General features: G+C 46.0%; 1 protein-coding gene across 6 annotated transcripts in view; it reads left to right on the forward strand.

Annotated features, from left to right (window-relative positions):
• Nucleotides 1-1,554: 1,554 nt before the first annotated feature.
• DYNC1I2 (dynein cytoplasmic 1 intermediate chain 2) overlaps nt 1,555-12,700 on the forward strand; it is a 135,756-nt gene continuing 124,610 nt past the window's right edge. For 3 of the 6 annotated variants that reach the window (XM_069733133.1, XM_069733135.1, XM_069733137.1), the window contains exons 1-2: nt 1,577-1,714; nt 5,224-5,271. The gene's annotated coding sequence lies outside the window, so the exon portion shown is untranslated. Of the gene's footprint in view, nt 1,727-5,223; nt 5,272-12,700 lie in introns of all 6 variants that reach the window. The other 3 variants (XM_069733134.1, XM_069733136.1, XM_069733138.1) reach the window with 2 other exon arrangements.

Consider the following 12,700-nt stretch of genomic DNA (forward strand, 5'->3'; position numbering starts at 1 on the left):
AAATTCTAACAGTGTATTCAGTAGGACTATCAGCTGTGTATCCACCAGACTTCGGCACAACACAACTGATTGTCCCAACCCCATTTATAAGGCAAGGAATCCCACTTATTAAACCAGACAGGGCACACCTGTGAGGTGAAAACGATTCCCGGTGACTACCTTTTGAAGCTCATCAAGAGAATGCCAAGAGTGTGCAAAGCAGTCATCAAAGCAAAAGGTGGCTACTTTGAAGAACCTACAATATAAGACATAATTTCAGTTGTTTCACACTTTGGTTGTTAAGTATATAATTCCACATGTGTTAATTCATAGTTTTGATGCCTTCAGTGTGAATTTACAATTTTTATAGTCATGAAAATACAGAAAAATCTTTAAATGAGAAGGTGTGTAGATAGTAGAAAAGCCAGTAATTCAATTACCGGCTTTTGCTAAGTCCTTACCGAACCTGACAGGATATGAGACATGGTTTACATACAGTAAACCATTTCATATCACTTATGTTTTTACATATTCCTCATTAATAATGTTAGTAGTGTGTGTGTGTATGTGTGCAAAATTTGGGAACTGTAGGTGTTAATTTAAAGGGTTAATTCACGGGAAAAACTGGCGTTGGCTCCTGCGCAATTTTCTTCGCCAGAGAGGGAAGGCCAGAGACTGAGGGCAGATATTAATAGCCTAGAGAGGGACCATGGTTATTGCCCCTGCCCCCCCGGCTAAAAACATCTTTCCCCAGCCACCCCAGAAAAGGCGGGAAAGGTCAGAGAGGCCCGGCGCCTGCACACTGCAGTACTTTGCTCTGCCCTCAACAGGAAAGACAAAGTACGCCTGCGCGGAAGCCACAGCATGAATGCAAGAAGAGGACGTCATCGTAAGAAGATGGGAGGCTCCGGACCGGACCGCGACGCCCATCGTACTCGGACCGCCCCTGGGTGAGTATAATCTAACCTCTTTTTCTCATCTTTCAGGATACATCAGGGGCTTATCTACAGAATTCCAGAATGCTGTAGATAAGCCCCCGAGGCTGGTAGGCTTAGCTCACCTTCGATTTTGGGGGTGACGGGTTCCCTTTAATGATAATACTTTATAAAAGGCCCAGATCATAATGGCGCTTCAGATTTTATAGCGGCCCTTGGAATTGGTTCAAAATGTCAATGTGGCCCCTGGAAAGAGAAAAGGTTGCAGACCCCCAGCCTTAGAGGGTCATCCGCGGTCTGTACAAGGAAGCAGCCATAGTGCCATATATGTAAATTAATTTTACTTTGGTCACCTCTCCCCTTTTTCTGGTGGCCTCTCTTACAGGGTTGCCCACCCTAAGCCATAACTATCAATAATGACATCACCAAACATTCACATTTTATAACCAGAGATTTGGCAAAACCACACGTCACGAGGACAACGGATATAGAACATGTCCCCTATCCGAATAAAAATGCGATATGTTTCCCGGAGACCAACGCCTATTATAACCTAAGCTCATATCCACAGTAAAATGGCTCCTGCTCGGGAGACATACAGGAAGTGTCTGTGGCGCGCTCTAGTACTTAGCGTCCAGTTCTCCTGGGGATGACGTCATTGCAGCTGCGCGCTGGGTTTTTTGTCCTGTTTGGTTCTCCGTCCAGCATCAGTCATTCGCAGTGTATGTGGCCGGTGTCGGGCGGGGTGCACAGGGAAGACAGGGCGGTGACGAGATTGGACCCGGTGGGGGAGACTTGAGGTTGGTTATTCGGTGGGTATGGGTGATAGTCTGACTGGAGGGTTCACACTGAGGCCTTGTTATTGTCACATTGTGGCCGGGTGGAGCAGCACTGCCTCTATTATGGGCTATGACCTGCTATGTATAGGGTACCACAGGTACCAGCATGCCCTGGCAGCTGTTGTTCCTATGTATTCATCTGGGAAAGCTGGGTGACAACACTGATGCTAGGGGAGGTCACTCTGCTTTCCCGGACACCCTGTGTGCAGATCTCGTCCATCTTCTTGCTATTTCTGCCTTTCTGTGTGGTTGTGATATTCTGGGATCTGGGAGAGTTGTGTCCTGCCCTGTACGGCGGCCGTTACATTGGCCCCAGGGGGCTCGGTGCGGCCCCTGCAGACGGCACCTGTTTATCGAGCGATGCATCGACGCTTGGCGGCATATTCAGGACAGGAAAGCATCTAGGGAATGATTTTCCGCTGCTGATTTGCGTGTGGAAAATTTTGCTGTGTTTTTACAATACCAGAATTACTGGTGATATTGAAATCGCATCCACACTGTCCGACAGAAATAAACATTGCAGCGGATTTAACATTAAGTGCAAAAGATGAAATCTGCAGGAAATTCACATGTGGAGCTCAGCCTTCTGCCAGGAAAAGGGGGGAAATCAGCCGTAAAAATCAGCTATGTGATCCGCTCGTGGATTGATGAAATCTCTCCTTCTCTGCCTCTGTGCTCCCCACACAGGAAACCTGCGGCATTTCTGTATCGGGCCACATTCACATGGAGCGCTCTTGAGGTGGCTCAATGCGACCGGTTTTTCAGCAAAGACCGCTGCAGGAACCTTTTTTTCTGATTGGTTTGGAGCAGATTCCATTAAGATTCGCTGAAAATAAGTGAGATGTTTTATTTCCACTTAGTGTTCACACACTCAGTATTTGGTCAGTATTTTACATCAGTATTTGTAATCCAAGACCAGGATTCTGTATTTATCACCCACTCCTGGCTTTGTTTTACAAATATTGTTGTAAAATACTGAACGGGTGAATGTGGCTTTAAGGAAAAAAGATGCTTGAGAAATTCTACAAAAAAACAATATGGATGTGTCTATGTCCAAAAGACACAATGTGCATATATCCTTAGGTCAGGTTCACACGGTCAGTATTTGTAAGCCAAAACCAGGAGTGGTGATAAATACAGAATTGGTGCATATGTTTCTATTATACTTTTCCTCTGATTGTTCCGCTCCAGGATTTTGCTTACAAATACTGATGTAAAATACTGAACGTGTGCACTTGGCCGTAGGGTTTGTTCACACTGAGTTTTTTTGTTTATGGAGCAGAAATTCTCCAAATCTTTAAACAAAATAACTTGGAGTTTTCACTCCAAAAACTCAGCGAATAGACTGTGCACATACGTTTAGACATCATTGTGTCTGTTTTTCACGTACGTGCCCATCATAGTCTATCGGTGAATTGAGCAGTGGCAGATTTGTTGCAAAAATTTCTACGACTGTAAAGTGCCCTCCACACACTTGATTGGGTCCGTTTCTACAAACAGTGTTCGAATGAATCAGTTAACATCAAACCAGCTGTGTGTGAATTCCTCTAATGGGCTTCAATGGCCGTAAAAAAAAAAATTCTAAAAACATAAAATGTTATAAAAAAAAAAAAAAAAAAAAAGTAGGGTTCTTTGTTTTAATCTCTCGGTGCTCCGGTTTCTCCAATGCTTCCCGATACCCCGCAGGCCACTGTTTTCTCTGCAGATGTTCCTTCTAAGGCTGCCGACACACTATCAGTATTTGGTCAGTATTTTACATCAGTATTTGTAGCCAAAACCAGGAGTGGGTGATAAATGTAGAAGTGGTGCATATGTTTCTATTATACTTTTCCTCTATTTGTTCCACTCCTGGTTTTGGCTACAAATACTGATGTAAAATACTGACCAAATACTGATAGTGTGACGGCAGCCTAAGTGGTTTTGTTTGCGGATTTTTCTTTTTGTCTGCAAAACCCATCATTGTCCTTGGTTCAGCATTTTAGCAGTTCCATAGAGAATGCATGGAGCAGTGGTGCTCGTGCTTCACTTAGACCAGGGATGGGGAATATTTTTTTCTGCCAAGGGCCATTTGGATATTTATTTCATCCTTCAGGGGCCGTACAAACTTCGCCCACAAAGTGCATCCTGACTCTGGCACTGGTTTCAGGATGCGCGGAAACGCTGAGTTGTATTTTCCGCAGCATGTCAATTCTTTGTGTGGAATCCGCAGCGTTTTACACCTGTTCCTGTATTGGAATCCGCAGGTGTTATCCGTGGTAAATCCACTTGTAATCTGCAGGTAAAACGCACTGCATTTTACCTGTGGATTTATCAAAAACTGTGCTGGTAAATCCGCATACGAATCGACAACGTGTGCACATAGCCAAAATAGTTCGGATTATCCCTTCAACCATGTATTTTCTGTAATATGCTGCTGCTGATTTTCCATTTGCAAATCTGTGTGCAAATTCCACATTGCATCCACCATGTGTGCACATGGCCCAACGTGTAGGTGAGTTTCTTGTGGCTCTGGCTAGTTCAGAGGTTTGGTGCATTATATATGCCATTTGGTTTTCCAGATTTGGAGTAGTGTTCATCAATTGTGCTTTTTTTTTTTTTTGTCAATTTTTTTTTCTTGCTTTTGGTATTCATTGCTTTTTTTGTTTTGTTTTTTTTTTTTTACACCAAATTATTCTAAATTTTACACGCGGTTTATGACTTTTGTGCAAATTAAAAATTGCTCCTTATTTTTCTGTATGACCCATCTAGCAGCTTTTTAGTTCAGAAAGTTGTACCTGAAAAAAGGCGTAAATTTTGCAGAAAAAAGAATGATCATACATAAAATCCCTCCGGGGATGGGAATACATTTCAGTCTAATTGCACAATTTTTTTTTTTAAAAGTCACAATTTGATCAATCAATCACCCAAATACATCTGGGAACCCCAAATTTTGCTCACTATGACAAACATTTACAGTAAATAATAATAATAAAAAAAAAGTACTCCAGGAGAACACACACAAAATCTGCCTTAAAAAAAGGCACAAATTAGAAGTAGAATTAGTTGCAAATGAAAAACAGGCAAAAAAAAAAAAGGCAGAAATGCAACAATGAATCGGACCCATAGAGTTAACAGGTCGCAGTGGGTGTGATGGCCGGCCGTGCAGACGGGTGCTCAGTACCACACCATGATAATGTGTGAAAACTGTAAAGCGCTGCGGAATATGTTAGCGCTATATAAAAATAAAGATTATTATTATTATTATTATTATTATTATTATTATTCCCATTATCTTTGCAATAGGTGACAGGTCATTCCCAATAATTTAGCAAAATGTATGTCGCTGTGCTTGGTAATTAACGATGTGTGGTTGCTGCTCTGTGCAGAAATATATATATATATATATATATATATATATATATATATATATAATTTGTATATTATGTTTTCTGAATGCACATTTTGACGGGTATTTTTTTTTGTCTTTTCAGTCGAATAAAAGCTTGAATTCCTTCCTTTTCTTACTGGAGGATTGCAAGGTAAGTGTTTGCTATGTTTGACCTGTGCCATTAATTCTCATCTTAAAAGGCCTATTCCCCGCAAAAAAGCAAGTTACCCCTTATGCATTGGATAGGAGATAACTTGCTGACCATGGGAGTCCCTGCTGTTAACCCCCAGGGATCCTAAGATTGGTGCCTTGGAGCTCCATCTTGAGGCCTTCACTCCATTCTTTGTTTATGGGACTGTCAGACATAGCTGAGCGCTGCACTCAGGCAATGAATAGGGTGGAGGCTGAGTGCGCTCACCTCCGCTCCATTTAGTAGAACGCTCCAGGGCCTGATCTCGCGATCACTAGGGTTTCCAGCCATTAGACCCCCTTCCCCCCCCCCCACCCCCCCTACCAGAGAGCAGAAAGTTATCCCTTATCCGCTGGATTTTTTTCTGGCAGTCTCATAGACAATGATTGGAGTGGTTTTTGCATGCACGGCCATTGATGCATTCCAACAGACATTTTGGAGCCCTGTACCTAGCATTACTGGGGCGAGAGGCCCTGGTATTTTGGACCCCTACGTGAATATCCCACATCTCCCATTCAAGTAAAGCATTGTGATTGGGAAACATGATGCCCCTAGGAGTCCCAGCAGTGGACCTCTACCAATTCAGTAGTCATCTATCCTATATGTATAAGTGACTTATAACTGGAATACCACTTTACGGTGAACACTTCTGTGCCGTGCATGGAGGGAACAGGTCGGTCACTGTTGCACATTCCCTGAATGCTTTCCTCCTCTCCTCAGCGTCTGGCCATGTAAATCTGTAATTATTGCTTCCTTTTGAAGATTCACCTTCCATCCGGTCTACGTGTTTATGATCCGTCGGCGCTGTCGAGTAATAATGGTTTTCCAGTAACATATTCTTTGATGTCTCTAGAATAAAACTGTTCAGCCCCCACCGGCTGTAACATAAGAGCTTTACATCCTGCAGACTTACTGCACAATGCCGTAGATTAGTATAAGCGATGTTCTCGGTTTGTGTCTACATTGGAAGCGCAGAGATTCATGGATGAAACATTAACAAAAGAAATTGCCTTTCAGAGAGGATATGGGACCCATAAATATGCAACTTAATAGGCTATGAATGGTGACGCCTCTGGTCCTTGGATGAGCGTATTTTAAAGGAATGCGATCATCAGAAAATGATGAATAATCAGTTTTTTATACTACGTGCATTTTTTTTTTATCTCAATTTAAAAAAGAAAAATTGTGATCTTGCAATTTCTCACAGTGACCAATGGGCCTTTTTTTTTTTTTTTTTTTTTTTAAGTCTAGTACTTCCTGTCCTTTTAGGAACAGTTTTCAGCAGGCTCCTTATCATCAGAGACAGAATTACAGTGACAGGTAAGGCTACGTTCACACTAGCGTTTTGCTAGTGTGCGTCGGGTTAGTGTCGGGCGACGCACGCGTCATGCGCCCCTATATTTAACATGGGGGACGCATGCGTTTTTGTTTGTTGCGTTGTGCGACGCATGCGTCTTTTTTGCCGCAAGCGTCGGACCAAGAAAACGCAACAAGTTGCATTTTTCTTGCGTCCGATTTTCGGCAAAAAACGACGCATGCGTCGCAAAACGCAGCGTTTTTGCGTGCGTTTTGCCGCGTTTTTGCGTGCGTTGTGCGTTGCGTCGCCGACGCAGCGGCGCACAACGCTAGTGTGAACGTAGCCTTACACCTCTATGCACAGCTGGTAACACAGGATCCACCAATCACAATAGGCGACCTCACAGTTCATCTCCTCCCTTTACAATCTCCTTTGCACACGCTCATTAAATGCTTCAGTACAAAAGATAGGCATCGCTAATTTACATGTGCATTTCTTGAATCAACAGGAAGTTAGAATCTAAAAAAAAGCCCTGGTGGCCTACGTGAAAATTGCAATATTTCTATTTTTGTATTTTTTTTTAATACAGATTGTGATATATTAGTGAAAAACTATTGCAAAAAGCAATAAAACAAAAAATCTTAGCACAAAAGCCATGCTTAAACAGTAACTTATTTTCTGAGCATAGCTTGTATTTACAGGGTTCTTGTCTCCTCGTTCATGCTATTCGAACCACAGACAGTCAGAAAGGACCAATCCTTTAAGCCACGTTCCCACAATGAGTTTTTAATGTTGCAGGTTTTCTGCACATATTAAGTAAATTAGGTACCTTGCAGTTTTTTCATTGCTTTTTCAGTGCGTTTTTCTCTTTACATGCGTTTTTATTGTGCTTTTTTGAATATTTTTGGTACGTCCGGTTTTAAATAAAGCTTCTTTGTTTTTTATTCTTCCTCGTATTTGACTTTGACCAATCTTTAGGCTATGTGCCCACGTTCCGGATGTAGCAACGCTTCGGGCGCAGGGTATTTTCGCTGTTTTCTATTAAACGCAGGTAAATCCATATGTGCGGATTTACTGCTTTCAATACATTCTTTTGATGTAATTTCTCTTGCGGAGAATCGTGTCTCTGCAAGAGTAATTAGCATGTTGCGGTCTTGAAAGACGCGCCGCATGTCAGTGTCTGCGGGTGATCCGCAGGCGCACATGGACACATAGTGGACGTGTGATTTCTTGAAATCCTATCCCTATGCTGTAATGTCAATTTTTTTTTTTACAAGTTCAACGAAACCACAAACTCTTAATATTCAAGTGTTTTATTGTGGTTATTTAATTACAACTAGTGTTGTTTAGCGGGGTTTTGTTGGTGAAAAACTCTATAACAAGGAAAATAAACCTCCCTTTTTGCCCACAGCAAAATTTTACATATATGTTTCTCTATCACATCTCATTGGGGGACACAGTAACCATGGGGTGTATGATGCTGTCACTAGGAGGCTGACACTATGCACAAAAAAAGTTAGCTGCTCCTCTGCAGTGTACACCCCACCGACTGGCATTATACTCTTCAGTTTAGCTTAGTGTCAGTAGGAGGTGGACACGGGTCTTTCATTAGACCCTTATTTACCTCAATGTGCGTCGTTTTCTTACAGGTGTTCCGGAGGGATACAGGGTGAACAGTCACACCTGTAGTCCCACAATGCGGACTATGAGTACGGCGTGTACTGCCACCCCGTATCCTCATACATCCCTCTCCAGGACCAAGATCCTAGCACACAAGCGTGCTCAGAAGTCCGGTCCTGGCTCCGTCCCCCACCCACTCGCCCACCAGAGCCTGTCGGTCGGAGGAGACGAGGACGTCCATCACAGCTCCCTGGACGTCTCATTCCTCTTCAGGTTAGTAACGACGTGGGATGTTTAAGGTGAGTATTTTCCCTATCTCATCCCATCCCAGATCTTCAAAGGGGGTGCTTTATTGAGGGGACCTCAGATGCCTGGTCGTCAACCGTTGCATGCGGGCAGCTGCACGCAAATGTAGGGGCCTTTTTCAGCTGCATGGGCCGGGATTGCTTTGTCGGACGGCGGCCGCGCTTCTTACTGTCTGCCGCACCGCTTCCGTGGCTGCGGCCGCTCCGCCCTGTGACCGCGCTGTTCCGGCCGCTCTCAGCGGCTGCTATGCCATCTGTGCCAGCGCGGCGGCCTGCCAAGGCTGCACCGCTTCGGGCCCCTGCGGCTGCGCTGCTCCGGCCGCTCTCAGCGGCTGCGATGCCATTTGTTCCGGCGCGGCAGTTTGTCCATCGTCCTCAACACCCTAGCCCGCTTCGGGTGGCTGGTCAACCGGAAGAAGTCCTGCCTTATTCCTTCTCAGCGCATCGTTTTCCTGGGCATGCTCTTCGACACTCGTCAGACCAAAGTCTTCCTTCCCGAAGACGAGATCCATCCTTCGTTGGGATGTATGCTTGCTCCAGGGTCCTCGGTTTCCCTCCTTCCGATCGGCCATGAAGGTTCTGGGGAGGATGGTAGCAACATTGGAAGCGATTCCCTTCGCCCAATTTCACTCGTGACCTCTTCAGCAAGCCATCCTGTCTCAGTGGGACAGGTCTGTCTTCTCCATGGATCGTCCGATTCGACACTCTCCCCGGGTCAAATGGTCTCTCAACTGGTGGCTGACGTCACCTCTCATCTCCCAGGGCAGGTCCTTCCAGTTCACTGGCAAGTGGTGACGACGGATGCCAGCCTGCTCAGCTGGGGTGCGGTGTTTCGCCACCTGACTGTTCAGGGTCGTTGGTCGGCACAGGAGTCAACTCTGCCGATCAATGTCCTCGAGATTCGGGCCATCTTTCTGTCCCTTCGTCATTGGGAAAGGATTCTCAGGGGTCTACCAATTCGAATCCAAACGGAGAATGCCACGGCAGTGGCATATGTCAACCATCAGGGGGGACTCTGAGCTCCGTGGCCCTGGCCGAGGTATCCAAGATCCTCCTCTGGGCAGAGGCAACGGTTCCGGTGATATCCCCGGTGCATATCCCCGGCGTGGACAATTGGACCGCCGACTTCCTCAGCCGCGAGAGTCTCGCAGCAGGGGATTGGTCCTTGCATCAGGAGGTCTTCCATCAGATTTGTCTTCGATGGGGGACTCCGGACGTGGACCTCACAGTGTCCCGAATGAACTGGAAGGTTCCACAGTTCGTCTCCAGGTCTTGCGATCCTCTTGCAGTGGGCGTCGACGCTCTGGCCATTCCTTGGTCACAGTTTGGGCTGCCCTATCTGTTCCCATTCCTTCCCTTCCCAAGCTGTTGAAAAAGATCAAAGCGGAAGGGGTGCCGGTCATTCTGATCGCCCCGGATTGGCCCAGGAGAGCTTGGTTTGCGGAGATCGTCAACCTTCTCGCGGACGCCCCCTGGCGCCTTCCAGACAGGCCCGATCTGCTGTCTCAGGGCCCGATCTGCCACTCGAATTCTCGGTCGCCCAGTTTAATGGCGTGGCTGTTGAGACCATGATCCAGGCTTGGAAGCCTTCGTCTTCCAGGATCTACTATCGTACCTGGAAGGCTTACTTCTGTTGGTGCGAGTCCAACCGCGTTTCACCTATGTCTTTTTCCCTGTCTTCCATCTTGGCCTTCCTTCAGGCAGGACTGGATTCTTAGTTCCCTAAAGGGCCAGGTTTCTGCGCTCTCTATCCTTTTTCAGAAGACGTTATCTTCTGGGCCACAGGTTAAGACCTTTCTTCGAGGAGTAGCCCATGCTGTGCCACTGTGGATTCATGGGATTTAAATCTTGTGCTGGACGTTTTGAGGGGTTTCCCCTTTGAGCCTCTCAGGGAGGTTTCCCTGTCAGTTCTATCTTGGAAGGTGGCCTTTCTTGTGGCCATGTAAAGAAGCTGCGGAGACACCATCACGTGTTTCTCGACGCAAGCAGTGAATAGCCAGGCCTTTCCCCGGGAAGGAACAACCACGGGAAGGGCAGCATCCTATGAAGGAAAGCCACCTATGCCAAGCATGGTATCCATCCACAGACAGCTGCTTCGGGGTTTTTGCCCCTCATCAGTGTGGAGTAGGAATCTGGCTATTAGGAGCAGTGCCTAGTAAAAAGGCTATAAAGGCACAGATGATTGGCCTCGGGGAGACCAAAACATCCAACACCGCGGAGACACCATCACGTGTTTCTCAACGCAGTGATTCCAGAACACTGCCCCCATCCCTTATGGGAAATATGCAGATGCATGTAAAGAAGCTCCGGAGACACCATCACGTGTTTCTCGACGCAAGCAGTGAATAGCCAGGCCTTTCCCCGGGAAGGAACAACCACGGGAAGGGCAGCATCCTATGAAGGAAAGCCACCTATGCCAAGCATGGTATCCATCCACAGACAGCTGTTTCGGGGTTTTTGCCCCTCATCAGTGTGGAGTAGGAAACTGGCTATTAGGAGCAGTGCCTAGTAAAAGGCAGCTTACTTTACATGCATTTGCATATTTCCCATAAGGGATGGGGGCAGTGTTCTGGATCACTGCGTTGAGAAACACGTGATGGTGTCTCCGCGGTGTTGGATGTTTTGGTCTCCCTGAGGTCATTCATCTGTACCTTCACAGCCTTTTACTAGGCACTGCTCCTAATAGCCAGTTTCCTACTCCACACTGATGAGGGGCAAAAACCCGCGTTTGCGCGGCCAGAACTCCGCCCCCTCCTCCCCGGACCTTACAATGGGGCAGTGGATGCGTTGCAAAACTGAATCCGCTGCCCCCGTTGTTCGTTTTTTTTTCGCAGTTTGCGTCGGTATGTTGGACCGACGCTAGTGTGAAAGTAGCCTAACTTGTAATGTTTATTCTTTTTGAGAGTGACGTGCTTAGCATTGAGTGCTCATATACAGCCATATCAGATCTCATACGTTGCACTAATGAGGGGCAACTTCCCCGAAACTTGTCTACAAATTAAGATTCTGGTTTGGCTTTTATTCTAACTCCTGTGGCAAGGCTCGTTAAAGGCTCGATATTGACTTTTAGGATCGCTGCTTCCAATAGGTGGCGCTAGAATTCTAGTTCCCTTTTCTGAAGAGACAATTTGCTAAAGTAGTAATAACAGGTTCTTAAATTAATATACTTAGTATATTGCCCAGTTACATAGTATATTGCGCAGCCACGTAGTATATTGCGCAGCCACGTAGTATATTGCGCAGCCACGTAGTATATTGCGCAGCCACGTAGTATATTGCCCAGCCACGTAGTATATTGCCCAGCCACGTAGTATATTGCCCAGCCACGTAGTATATTGCCCAGCCACGTAGTATATTGCCCAGCCACGTAGTATATTGCCCAGCCACGTAGTATATTGCCCAGCCACGTAGTATATTGCCCAGCCACGTAGTATATTGCCCAGCCACGTAGTATATTGCCCAGCCACGTAGTATATTGCCCAGCCACGTAGTATATTGCCCAGCCACGTAGTATATTGCCCAGCCACGTAGTATATTGCCCAGTCACGTAGTATACAGCACAGAGCCACGTAGTATATTGGCCAGTTACGTAGTATACAGCACAGTGCCACATAGTATATTGCCCAGCCAGGTTTGTCACAGTTTAAAAAATAAACATATACTCACCTTTCCGAGAGCCCATTGTAGTCCACGGCAGCTCCAGGGTTGGTATGAGCGCAGGACCTGTGATATGTCGCAGTCACATGACCGTGACGTCATGGCAGGTCCTTCTCCCATACCATCATTGCCACCGGAACCTGCTACGGTGAACCTGCAAGATGGCGGCCGGCGCGAGCGACTACAGAGGGTGAGTATAGCAGGTTTTTTTTTTTATTATTATTATTTTTAACATTACATTTTTTACTATCGATGCTGCATAGGCGGTCCATTACCGTCGGCATTAACCCTGTGTTAGCGGTGACCGGAGGGGAGTATGCGGGGGACAGGCACTGACTGCGTAAGGAGTGGCCATTTTCTTCCAGACTGTGCCCGTCGCTGATTAGTCGCGGCAGCCATGACAGGCAGCTGCCGAGACCAATCAGCGAATGAATAACCGTGACAGACAGACAGAAGGACAGACGGAAGTGACCCTTAGACAATTATATAGATGATTATTATTATTATTATT

The sequence above is a fragment of the Ranitomeya imitator genome, chromosome 7 (assembly GCF_032444005.1).
Source record: "Ranitomeya imitator isolate aRanImi1 chromosome 7, aRanImi1.pri, whole genome shotgun sequence".
Classification (NCBI taxonomy): domain Eukaryota; kingdom Metazoa; phylum Chordata; class Amphibia; order Anura; family Dendrobatidae; genus Ranitomeya; species Ranitomeya imitator.